The sequence below is a fragment of the Protopterus annectens genome, chromosome 9.part0 (genome assembly GCF_019279795.1).
Source record: "Protopterus annectens isolate FY-2018-M chromosome 9.part0, PAN1.0, whole genome shotgun sequence".
NCBI classification, from domain to species: Eukaryota; Metazoa; Chordata; order Ceratodontiformes; family Protopteridae; genus Protopterus; species Protopterus annectens.
Window position 1 is genome coordinate 1,523,997,476 of NC_056743.1, and position 12,814 is coordinate 1,524,010,289.

The following is a 12,814-nucleotide window of genomic DNA, read 5'->3' on the forward strand; positions in this document are numbered from 1 at the left end:
CTGGACTATCCAGAAATCAAAATGATTCTCCAGTAGTCCGGAAAGCACTATACAAAATCCAGTATTCTCTGTAGAAGCATGCGCAGAATGCTGGAGTTTGTTAAAAAGCAACCTCTGTTTTTTTTCCACAAAAAGCAAAACTAAAACTAAAGCAATACAGTGGAGTCTGCGATACTCCACAACAAAGAAAAAAGAGTAATGCTACATAGATTAGGCACATGAAAATGGACTAAAAGAGACATTTTGTCCTAATGACATGCATTTACATTATAAAATGGGCATGGTTGTGGGCTGAGATGGGTTGGGTTTGTGCAAAGTCATGGGCAGAACAGCATGTGTGGCTTGGGTCCACTTTTCAGCATCACAAGAGGTGGCAACCCTACACACAACACATGCTAGCGTTGCCACCGATCCATATTTTTCTGGACTATCCAGAAATCAAACTGATTGTTCGCTAGTCCAGAAAAAAAACTATACAAATTTTGGTATTCTGTTTCAAAAAAAGAAATAGACTATCAGAGTTTGTTAAATCTGAGGATTTACTATCTTTTTTTTTTTTTTTTTTTTTTACAAAAAGCATATTAAATCCACAGAAAAAAGGGCATCATGAACAGAAAAGGAGGGTAGTCCGCTTGTCTGACATGAAGATGATATTACAAAATGGGTGAGGAGTGTGTGGGACATGGGAATGGTCAAGGGAGGTGCAATGGGTGTGGCCTAAGTCTGGTTTTAGACACAGTGAAAGGTGGAAACCCTAGACTTCTCTCTTTTCATCATTCTGTTTTCAATAAGTACTGCTTGATTTTTTTCTAACTTCAGAATATCTGCCCAAATACTCTATCCTGTAATTTTCATAGTCTACTTATTATTTTCCCCTCAAGTGTTTGGCAGTGCCCTGTACTGACACAGACACCTTGAGTGACATTTTCCCTGTAAAAGCACAATTGAAATTTCACCAATACCTAGTTGTACACAAGACAACTAGTTTGAAGTGACAAGCAGTAGAGTTGCAAACCAGATACTACTGACATTGTTTTATATTCTCACACCAGCTGTCCAATAAAAAAGGGTCTGTTGCCATGGATATGAACTTTCCCACTATCTCCGTTATCAGTTTCGTGGATATAGGCATCCTGAGGCAATGCAGAAATTGCCTCATGTTTACCAAAAAACAGTTAATTCTCAAACAAACTGGTATTGTATGTTAGAGATGTTTTTACACAATGTCACTGGAGGAAAAGCTCTCACATAAAAGTACTTCTAATGTCCATAAGGTTGTTAGTAGTTAACATGCTACACCCACCACACATAATTCAAAGCAGACATATAGATCCACATATGCTGAGGCACGTAAATGTAACCTCCTAGATGAAGCAGCCCAGAATGCACTCTTTCAGAACAACACCCACATCAACATATACAGCCACATCTCATGGAGTCTCTACCTCTAAGCCCATAAGGCAAGCCACCTCACAATCCAACATTCTGGTCATTGGAAACTCCATCACAAGATGCACTGATGTCCTTCTCATCATGCTGAGTAAAAGGAAAGTCATGGTCAGTTGCTTATCAGTGGCTAGGATCCACCACATTATGCATGCACTCAGATCATTGGACCACAATTACCAGTATGACTCAGTCATAGTCCATGTGGGTGTAAATTATCTGAGACGTACCTCCCTAGACTATATGAGGAGAGACGTCTTGGAGCTCTCAGAATATGTATCGCAGGCTGGTATGAACCTAGCATTCAGCAGCATTTTACCTTCTCCAAGGATGATGTCATAATACAAACAAAAGATGACTGACTTTAATAATTGGCTTAGTTTCTGGTGTCATTCTAAGGGGGTGCAATACTTGTCAGTATAGAACGAAATCATCAACAAACTATGCTGCTTTCCAGGGATGGTCTGCACCTCTCCCCTCTAGGCGTTTGAATATTAGCTAAAATATTGTCTTCCCCCATAATGCACAAACTCCCTGGACCAGATGGTCAATACACTAAGCAGAGGTGCAACCATACTGGATTTAGTCCTCACTAATATGGGAGAGTGCTGCACCCCCCTTAGTGTAATGTCGTTCCTGGTAAGGTCATACCACAAAATGGTCTCCTTTGAAGTAAAAATAAAACCTGGACCCCAAGCTAACCCTGGAATATTCAGGAACTACTCTAAGGCTAACTTCCTGGTATTAAGTGATAACCTAGTAAAATTTCAAGCCCCCATAAACCCCGAGAACACTGCTGCCTATGCAGAACTGTTCACAGAAACCATATACAAGCATGCTAATAGCTGCATAGAGGCAGCTGTACCCACCAGGAAGAGGTACAGAACTAACAAAAAACAAGCCACTCTGCTGGAATCACAAAATCAATAGGTTGTATAACAGAAGAAAATCAGTGCAAAAATTAGAAGGTGCAGCACCCAGCAGGAGAAAAACATTCTCATCAAACTAAACAAACAACTCAGAGGACAAATAAAGTCTATTAAAGCCAAATTTGAGGAAAATGTGGCCTCCCAGGCCAAGGACAACCACAATATATTCTTTAGCTATGTCCACAACCTGAAAGGCAATACACAATTGTGTGCAGAGCTCATTATAAATTCATCCCCCTAAACTGAGCCAGAAGATATAACAAATCTACTGGCCGATAACTTCAGCTCCAACTTTACTCCTCTCTCCCCATCAACCTTCCCCCCAGGAAATACCATCAAATACAACTCCCTCGTCTATCACTAGCGAACATGTTCTTAATGGTCTCTCTCTAAGGCCAAGAACACTGGATCAATAGGCCCAGACAATATCCCAGCATACCTTCTAAATATCATGAAACATGACCTATCTGGCCCTCTGGAATTGCTATTTAACTTTAGCCTCTGGACAGGCTTCATGCCTCATGAATGGAGAACAGCAACAGTCATCCCTCTGCACAAAGGTGGGCCATCTATAGACCCTGGAAACTACAGACCCATAAGTTTCACTAGTCTTGTATGCAAAGCCATGGAATGAATTATCATGGAAATGATCAATAATAACATAGCAAACCTCCAGACACTGGACCCAACCCAGTTTGGTTTCATTAAGGGCAAGTCATGCCTATTCAACTTGGTGGACTTTTTTGAGAAGGTCACCAATGCAATGGATGAGGGCAAAATGGTTCATACTGCCTACCTTGACCTGACCAAGGTATTTGACACAATACCCCACGCTGGCATTTTTGACAAACACAAGAGATTGGGTACATAGTTGTATGTCACCTGGTGGATAGCTAACTGGCTCACAGACAGGACCCAGGAAGTTGAAACTGCAGAGTCCACCTCTACAAAGAGGCCAGTCACAAGTGGAGTCCCTCAGGGATCGGTCCTTGGACCTCTCCTTTTTGGCATTTACCTTTCTGAAGTCAGGGTTAATGTCAATGGTCTCTGGCTGATCAAATTTGCAGATGATTGTAAATTAGGAGAGGTCATTGAAACCCACACCCACACAAATGTTCTCCAAGAAGGGCTGACATAGACAAACAACTGGTGTCAGAGATTAAAACTAAATGCCAAAAAATGCATAATAGTATTCTTCAGGAAGTTATCCACCCCTGGTAACTATCATACTGACAACACACCCCAAAGTTGACCCAGTAGTCAGGGACCTAGAGACACGTATAGACAGTAATCTAGCCTTTACAACCAAAAACTGAGAACCCAACAGTGATACAGATGAAGCACAGACAGGCACTATCACGGCAACTCAATTTTATTGTAGGATTCAGCTCTTTTATCAAGTTTATAACAAAACTTCTTCAGAATCCATTACCAATGTATGCAAACACATTTTAAATACCACTCCCTCAAAAATCACATGATCTAACACCAATAACTTCAGTCCATCGATTAAAAAAACATCAAAACACTTATAAAATAAACTGAACACATTTTTAAAAAATATATCATAAGCAAAAATATATAATATATTAATATGCATAAACCTAAAATATTTTCAAAAAACAGATTCAAACTTTGTAGGACATAAGCTTTAAAATAATAGAAATTGATAAAAATTCATTTAAACCTGGTGGTACACAGGCATTCAGCTTGAATTGCCATAAGGCTTCTTTTCGTTCGATTAAGTCAGCCCATGGGCCACCTAAAGGATTTTTATACATAGTGTCTAAGGGAATGCACAAGCCAGTGCATTTCTTTGTGCCGGTCCCAAGCCCGGATAAATGGGGATGGTTGTGTCAGGAAGGGCATCCGGCATAAAATTTTGCCAAATCATACATGCAGACAACAGTTCAGATATACATACCGGATTAGTCGAGGCCCGGGTTAACAACGACCACCACCAGTACTGTTGGCCAACAGGGTGCTGGCGGAAACTGGGCTACTGTTGGCCGAAGGAAGAGAAGATGGGGAAGGCATGCCCAAAGCAGGTAAAGGCTAGGACTGTGATAGTGGGGGTCGGAACTTTGAATGTTGGCAGTATGACTGGTATAGGGAGAGAGCTAGCTGATATGATGGACTGAAGGAAGGTTGGTATATTGTGTGTGCAAGAGACCAGATGGAAGGGGAGCAAGGCTAGGTGTATCGGAGGCGGTTTCATTGTTTTATCATGGTGCGGATGGGAGGAGAAATGGTGTAGGCATTATCCTGAAGGAACAGTATGCTAAGAGTGTTTTGGAGGTAAAAAGAGTGTCAAATAGAGTGATGTCTATGAAGCTGGAAATTGATGGTGTAATGATGAATGTTGTTAGTGCATATGCTTCACAAACTGGATGTGCGATGGATGAGAAAGAACATTTTTGGAGTGAATTAGATGAAGTGGTGATGACTGTACCCAAGGGTGAGAGACTGGTGATTGGAGCAGATTTCAATGGGCATGTTGGTGAAGGAAACAGAGGGGATGAGGAAGTGATGGGTAAGTATGGTGTTAAGCAAAGGAATGCAGAAGGTCAGATGGTAATGGATTTTGCGAAAAGGATGTTCATGGCTGTGGTGAATACATATTTTAACAAGAGGGAGGAGCATAGGGTGACATACAAGAGCAGAGGAAGATGCACACAGGTGGATTATATCTTATGTAGAAGGGCAAGTCTGAAGGAGATTGGAGGCTGTAAAGTGGTTGCAGGGGAAAGTGTAGTTAAGCAACATAGGATGGTGGTTTGTAGGATGACATTGGTGATCAAGAAGAGGAGGATGAGTGTGAGGGCAGCACCAAGGATCAAATGGTGGAAATTGAAAAAGGGTAATTGTGAGGTGATGTTCAGGGAAGAGTTAAGACAGGCACTGGGTGGCAGTGAAGAGTTACCAAATAGCTGGGTAACTACAGCAGAGCTAGTAAGAGAGATGGCTAGAAAGGTGCTTGGTGTGACATCTGGACAGAGAAAAGAGGACAAGGAGACCTGGTGGTGGAATGAAGAAGTGCAGGAGAGTATACAGAGAAAGAGGTTGGCGAAGAAGAAGTGGGATTGTCAGAGAGATGAAGAAAGTAGACAAGAGTATAAGGAGATGAGGTGCATGGCAAAGAGAGAGGTGGCGAAGGCTAAGGATAAGGCATATGAAGAGTTGTATAAAATGGTGGACACTAAGGAGGGAAAAAAGGACCCATACCAATTGGCTAGACAGAGGGACCGAGCTAGTAAAGATGTACAGCAGGTAAGGGTGATAAAGGATAATAAGGGAAACATACTCACAAGCAAGGAGAGTGTGTTGAGCAGATGGAAAGAGTACATTGAGGGGTTGATGAATGAAGAGAATGAGAGGGAGAGAAGGTTGGATGATGTAGGGATAGTGAATCATGAAGTGCAGTGGATTAGCAAGGAGGAAGTAAGGATAGCTATGAAGAGGATGAAGAATGGAAAGGCTGTTGGTCCAGATGACATACCTGTGGATGCATGGTGGTGTTTAGGTGAAATGGCAGTGGAGTTTTTAACTAGATTGTTTAATGAAATCTTGGAAAGTGAGAGGATGCCTGAGGAATGGAGAAAAAGTGTTTTGGTACCGATTTTTAAGAATAAGGGTGGGTGATGTGCAGAGCTTTAATAACTACAGAGGGATTAACTTGATCAGTTACAGCATGAAGTTATGGGAAAGAGTAGTGGAAGCTAGGTTAAGAAGGGAGGTGATGATTACTGATCAGCAGTATGGTTTCATGCCAGGAAAGGGCACTACAGATGTGATGTTTGCTCTGAGAGTGTTGATGGAGAAGTACAGAGAAGGTCAGAAGGAGTTGCATTGTGTCTTTGTGGATTTAGAGAAAGCATATGACAGGGTGCCTAGAGAGGAGTTGTTGTATTGTATGAGAAAGTCGGGAGTGTCAGAGAAGTATGTAAGAGTGGTACAGGATATGTACGAGAGTAGTGTGACAGCAGTGAGGTCTGCGGTGGGAGTGACAGATGCGTTTAAGGTGGAGGTGGGATTACATCAAGGATCAGCTCTGAGCCCTTTCTTATTTGCAATGGTGATGGACAGGTTGACAGATGAGATCAGACAGGAGTCCCCGTGGACTATGATGTTTGTAGATGACATTGTGATCTGTAGTGAGAGTAGTGAACAGGTTGAGGAGACCCTGGAGAGGTGGAGATATGCTCTAGAGAGAAGAGGAATGAAGGTCAGCAGGACTTAGACAGAATATATATGTGTGAATGAGAGGGAGGATAGAGGAGTGGTGAGGATGCAGGGAGTAGAGGTAGTGAAGGTGGATGAGTTTAAATACTTGGGATCAACAGTTCAGAGTAATGGTGAGTATGGAAGGGAGGTGAAGAAGAGAGTACAAGCAGGATGGACTGGGTGGAGAAGTGTGTCAGGAGTGATTTGTGACAGACGGGTACCAGTAAGAGTGAAAGGGAAGGTCTACAAGAGGATAGTGAGACCAGCTATGTTATATGGGTTGGAGACAGTGATATTGACAAAAAGGCAGGAGTCAGAGCTTGACGTGGCAGAGTTGAAGATGTTAAGATTTGTACTAGGTGTGACGAGGATGGACAGGATTAAGAATAAGTATATTAGAGGGTCAGCCCAGGTTGGAAGGTTTGGAGACAAAGCCAGAGAGGCAAGATTATGATGGTTTGGACATGTGCTGAGGAGGGATGCAGAGTATATTGGGAAAAAGATGCGAAGGATGAAGCTGCCAGGTAACAGGAAAAGAGGAAGACCTAAGATAAGGTTTATGGATGTGGTGAGAGAGGACATGCAGGTGGTTAGTGTGATAGAGCAAGATGCAGAGGACAGGAAGAAATGGAAACAGTTGATCTGCTGTGGCGACCCCTAATGGGAGCAGATGAAAGAAAAAGAAGAAGTTTCCAAGCCAAAAACTTGATGAAAATGCTTAATCGTACAATAAAATCGGGTTGCTGTGATAGTGCCTGTCAGTAATCTAGCCTTTGACCATCATGTGTCTACAGTGGTGAGGAAATCATTCTATGTTGCACAACTTATAAACAAAGATATGGCATCTAGGTTCATGGAAGTCATTGTACTGTATTCGGCATTCATTAGACCTATCACTGAGTACAATGCCCCCTTTGGCATGTACCTAACCAGGCATATCCAACAGTTGGAATGTCCACAGAGGTTCTTCGCTAAAAAAATACAGGGAGTAGGTAAAATGTCTTATGTAGACTGCCTCAAGGCCCCATCCCTGTATTCTGTCTCCTACAGGCTGTTGATGGGTGATTTACACCTGGCATCTAGGGCATTGTCAGACCCCACTCTGATGGATGTCCTAAATGTGCACAAAACAAACAGCACCAGAATTACCTATTCTAAAGACTTAAACCTTGCTGGAGAGACAGTTATACATCCCAGAGACTACCCCATCGCTGGAACAGGCTCCCCATCCATGTGAAGCAGAGTTCCTCCCTAACCCAATTCAAGTGTAACTTGGACAATTGGATGGGGAACAGGGAATTCATCCCTGGTTTGGCACTTATGTCTCTAATGGACACAGGCAGCCTGTAAATGGTTCATCTCCCAAGCCTCTGCTTACACTTAAAGTGAACAAAAAATTGTCAGAGATTTGGGATGCATGGCCAGGCAAAAAAAGGCCCTTGTGGTCATTAGCCTAGTAAACACCTATGAACCTATTATCGGGGTCCAAAAACACTGACTATAAGCTTTCATCTTCTGTAAGCTGGGACTATATTCACATGATCTGATAATGTCCTAGTACAAAGTATAAAAATACTTATACAGGCAAACTTGTTGGTGTGTGCATTTTATTACATGATACACAGACACATAGAAAAGTGTTTTTTTTTCTTAGATGGTGTGCCGGTCCCCAATCTGGGCCAGTAATCAAGGAGGCAGTCCTCACCACTGACACTGGAGAGGGATGTTCACTTGGAATACAAATGGATGCACTCAATGTTTCCAGATGCAGATGTCTCTACATCAAGCAAAATTTAAACTTAAGATCACTCAGGGCACATGCTCGACCCAGGGTCTGGGTGTCTCTATCTGTCTCTCCCCAGGTCCCCAGTAAGGCTCCCCACTGGCACTGTGAAACCAGTGCTTTGTGTCCCTTCCCCAAGTAGCTGGCACACACACCCTGAGGTTTAATTTTCACAGACACAGACACACACCTGGGAAAGGCTGGCACAAATTACCCATTCTACCAACTTTGCTCAGACTACAAGGTAAATTTACTACCACCAGTTACTATAAGGCTATTAAAAGGGTATCCAGTTATACTGATTGAAGTTAATATTAATACAAATGGTAATGCTGATCAAACTTCAAGGCTTTCAGGAGTGGCCAGAGTCATCACCAAATAAATATGTGCAAACACTCTCAAAAGTTAAATATTTTCTAAAAACGTCCAGCCACAATGAAAATTTTAAATACATTTTATAATAAATAATAAAAGATCATGAAAATACTAAATATCTATTTATAGTAAATACCAGAGTTTCAGGCACAGTGAATATTAAAAATAACAATGATAGAAAGTTTTTGCATAGTTATAATAAAACAGTATTTAGCTAGTCTCATTATCTATTCCTGATTATTACTGTTCCCTAGTTAAGTTACTTACTACCACAAGGCAAGATAATGTGGGCAAATGGTCCTTGTTGTCAGATCCAAGACAGAATACAGAATGGTGAGTGCAAAACTACTACTAATATCTAAATATTATTTTTTACTTACAGAATAACGTCACACATGTGGTCACCTGACTGTTTCCCATACTAATCACTAGCACTATTTAGTACCTATGTGTTGCCATACACACAAACAGAACTTTGCTCAGGTCTCCTGGAAGTCATAAAGCCATAAAACACATCTACTCTTCCTACAGGAGCTACAACCTATTCTCTAGCACAGACACTGCGTCTCTGACTGCATTCAAAACTGTGGGATAACATCTGTATGGCTTAACCCATAAAGTATTTTAATTACAAGAATATTTTGCAAAGTCAGGTGGATAAGATTAACCTCTTCACTTCCAGTATATGCTGTTACAATGTATAGATTTAATTCAGTTAAAATAATACATGTACATTTCCTTTCCATCTAGCAGGGCACACTGTTGATACATTTTAACACAAGCAAACCTCACAAATACATTTTTGGCACAAGCATCTGTACAAATCAGTTTGATATGCAAATTACATACAATTATTTACAAAATTTCAGCTAGCTGTGCTGGCATATGCTACAAATCCAATACCCTATTTCTACTGGCATGGCTGGCAGTATCTCCTATCGTCGCAGATGGTTTTATCGTCAATGGGGACAACAGTTAAATGATATGGCTGTGCATACACCAGAAGAGTCATCTGCTGTTTTTTTTTCTTCTTTATTTTTAGGGAATATTTACTGTTAGACAGAAATGCCATGTTAGTGAGACCACCATCAGACAATGTCACAACTGTAGTAGTGTGCAGTGAATAATTATCTAGTAAATTCACAGAGAAGCAAGTATGTTTTTGTTGTGATGAAGCATCACATTGTGAAAAAGATCTTAACAATGCCAGCTTATTACGGTGAAAGCTATCATTTGTAAGTAACGGAGGAGCTTGAAATGATTGTGTTTTTGTAGGGCAAACCACTCTACACCCCTGCCCAAACGTATACACCACCTTCACAGTTCTACAATATTTGGAGAAGAGAGAAAACCAGCATTGTGTTGAGCACAAATGTCTCACTTTAACAAAACAAAGCAAGTGAATTTCAAACTGTTGGATACAGAGAGGAGACAGTGTCATCATAAGAAACGTCATGAAATGGTTCATACTGACTGAACACAAATTACACACGAGTAAACAAAAGTATCAGATGCCCATTATGTGACCAGCAGATACAACATCCCTGAGACAGGCAATGCACCATGTGATGCAGAGTAGTATGAAATAATTTAAGTATACACAGGGACAAGCATTGCAAAAGTTAAGGCCACTCCAGAGATAGCAGGGTGAAATTAAGAATGGAACTTTACACTGCCACATCAGAATCTGTCATTTCACTTGTTGACTATGCTAAACTGTTATGATGCATAACATTTAATAAAGCAATGGCTTATTAAAATTATACACTGCTGAGAAGCTAGTCTTTGAGGGTATAAATAAAATGCCAGTAACATATAATAATTAAATGTAAATACTGCAATGATATGTAAGTTGCCAAGCAGAGTTACCATAGTTGTGACTGAATGGAGGAGATGTAATTAGACTGATTTTTCAGGAATACTTCGTGGAACATCAGAAAATGGAGCCTATGAGCTGCATTTAAACACCAGCAAATCGTATGGTCGAGGTTATATGTTGGATTGTTGAACAGTATTACATACGCTTATTAAACTCTAGGAGGTTACATCACAAGAACTGGACAGGAAAAGGACAGAAATGGTCATAAAGTTGTACGGGTGGCAGAAGATGTGGCACCAGAAGCCTCTCCTTATGTAGGTGTCAACACTGAACTATATGGATTTATGAACCTGAGGAGGTTCGCCTTGACTACTTTGAGGTTGCAGATGATCAGTAAGTAAATGCCAATATAAAACCACAATGGAAAGAGGCCATGAGCTAGCACTGCCACATATTGTATCAGTGTACTTCAGAATAAGAAATCCAGGGGAGACCCATGGAGACCAGATGCCCAGCACACTACTTGTGCAGTTATAGAACAATGATCATTATCAAAGCAGTATGCATACATGGATGGATGGATGGATGGATGGATGGATTATACTGGACAGGCCAATACCCTCAAAGGGATGAGTAACCATAACAGTACTTACAGATGGCTGTATGACCCTACCAGAACCATTACCCATAGAGTATTGCATGATAAGACTGATGCCCATAGGCGAATGAATGGCCAGATATACATCTGGAGAAGAAAAATGTCTGGTGCCATATCACAAGAAATATGAATGATCTCAGCCTTCCAACAGCTATGACTACGTGCATCAACATCATACCAACTGACAGGGATGATCAGTGGGCTTCTTCAGAGCTAAATACCCCTATCAGATTGATGTAGAGCTCTCAGATCCGAGACCATAATCCAGACAGAGAAATACTGGCCCTCCAGAGCAAGTTTGGCTGGGCTTATGAAGTGCTATACTAAATTCCTGAAGAAAGTCCTACAATACTAAAACAAGGCTACAGAGAAGAAACAAGATTATTTTTTAAAATAAAAGTATAGATAGTGACTTTTGAAATGAAACAGCAGCACTGATTGATAACGCTATGGTGATGACAGAATTCTGTAAATGTCGCAGTTCATTACAAAGGGAGTTCTGGTCAGGCATAACTGAAGATGGTTCATAGCATTTCAAAAACATGAGCTTAATGAAAGTAGCATGCAGTTCAATGGAATTGTTTACACTAAGGATAATTGCCTGCCATATAGAGGGATTCATAAAACTAGAGAAGGTAATGCTGAATAGCTGACCTGCAGCTCAGCAAAGTATGCCACAATTTTAGGTGGACATTACAGTAATCATGTGTGTAGTGCACAAAAGAAAAAAAAGGATGGATGAAGGATGCAAGTCCAATGTTGTGGAGCTCTGGCTTTGTGGTATTAGAGGAAAAGATCCATTACCTGGCTGACTGTACACTGAGCTAATCGTGTAGCTTCAACACCAGCTTGTTGTCATGTTACAGCTCTGGGACAACAGCACAGTCAAGGTGGGAGCACAGTAAATTATTCATCAGAACTCTGTTTGGACTAGAGAGTGGGAGGCTGGGCATGGGCTGCCTGCTAACTAATAAAAGTGATATGCATACATATGCACATATTTAAAACGTAGTACAGGGAATTCATCTCAGATTTTATCTTTTCAATTAGCTTTCATCATCCTCTTAACAAAGCAGGAAACAAATGTTTAGTGAGCTTGGCACGGTTTTATTTCTTAATGATATAAAATCTTACTTCAACAGTCACATTTTTAAACAGCATTCAGTAGCAAACTTAAGAACTCAGTTTTAAGAAAACAAGCAACTCCTATGGCGTGGAAATCAAACCCCATATAACATATACCTCACACAATAAATGAATGAGAATACCTTTCTCTAGGGCCAGTAGTTCATCACCTGCGTTGAAGAATGAATTACAAATAACTAATTTAGATCCACAGCAGTCAGCTTCTGTCAGAACTTTTTTTCAACTTCCTTCCCAAAAGTCTGTAAAGCTTAGGCAAAATCATTTATTTAGTTATAGAGAAAAAAATTTTCTTTTCCGACAGCATTTCATTATATAAATCCAAATACTAGACTTCTCAAGTTCCATTTTCCTATTTCAACCTTGAGAGACATACAGTATGATTTTCTACAAACAACTGCATATATCTGCTATAGTCAGAGGCTAGGTGTTTTTGA

At 40.7% G+C, this 12,814-nt stretch overlaps 1 protein-coding gene across 1 annotated transcript in view; it reads right to left on the reverse strand.

Moving 5' to 3' along the window:
• The window catches only part of LOC122812153 (E3 ubiquitin-protein ligase TRIM4-like), a 778,173-nt gene extending 765,443 nt beyond the window's left edge, over positions 1-12,730 (reverse strand). Inside the window, exon 1 of the mRNA XM_044084468.1 lies at positions 12,503-12,730. The gene's annotated coding sequence lies outside the window, so the exon portion shown is untranslated. The remainder of the gene's footprint in view (positions 1-12,502) is intronic.
• Positions 12,731-12,814: the final 84 nt, after the last annotated feature.